Below are 448 nucleotides of genomic sequence, written 5' to 3' on the forward strand. Positions count from 1 at the left end.
ATATATATATATATATATATATATATATATTTAGCTGGGTGTGGTAGCACGCACCTGTAATCCCAGCTACTAAGGAGGCTGAGGCAGGAGAATCCCTTGAACCCAGGGGGCAGAGGTTGCAGTGAGCTGAGATTGCACCACTGCACTCCAGCCTGGGCAACAGAGTGAGATTCCATCTCAAAAAATAAAAAGAAGGCCGGGCGCGGTGGCTCAAGCCTGTAATCCCAGCACTTTGGGAGGCCGAGGCGGGTGGATCACGAGGTCAAGAGATCGAGACCATCCTGGTCAACATGGTGAAACCCCGTCTCTACTAAAAATACAAAAAATTAGCTGGGCATGGTGGCGCGTGCCTGTAATCCCAGCTACTCAGGAGGCTGAGGCAGGAGAATTGCCTGAACCCGGGAGGCGGAGGTTGCGGTGAGCCGAGATCGCGCCATTGCACTCCAGC

At 52.5% G+C, this 448-nt stretch overlaps 1 protein-coding gene across 5 annotated transcripts in view; it reads right to left on the reverse strand.

Moving 5' to 3' along the window:
• The window catches only part of ALG6 (ALG6 alpha-1,3-glucosyltransferase), a 73,818-nt gene that overhangs the window by 62,064 nt on the left and 11,306 nt on the right, over positions 1–448 (reverse strand). The window lies entirely within an intron of this gene.

Source organism: Sapajus apella, unplaced genomic scaffold (genome assembly GCF_009761245.1).
Source record: "Sapajus apella isolate SASKATOON/1434 unplaced genomic scaffold, GSC_monkey_1.0 scaffold36, whole genome shotgun sequence".
NCBI lineage: Eukaryota > Metazoa > Chordata > Mammalia > Primates > Cebidae > Sapajus > Sapajus apella.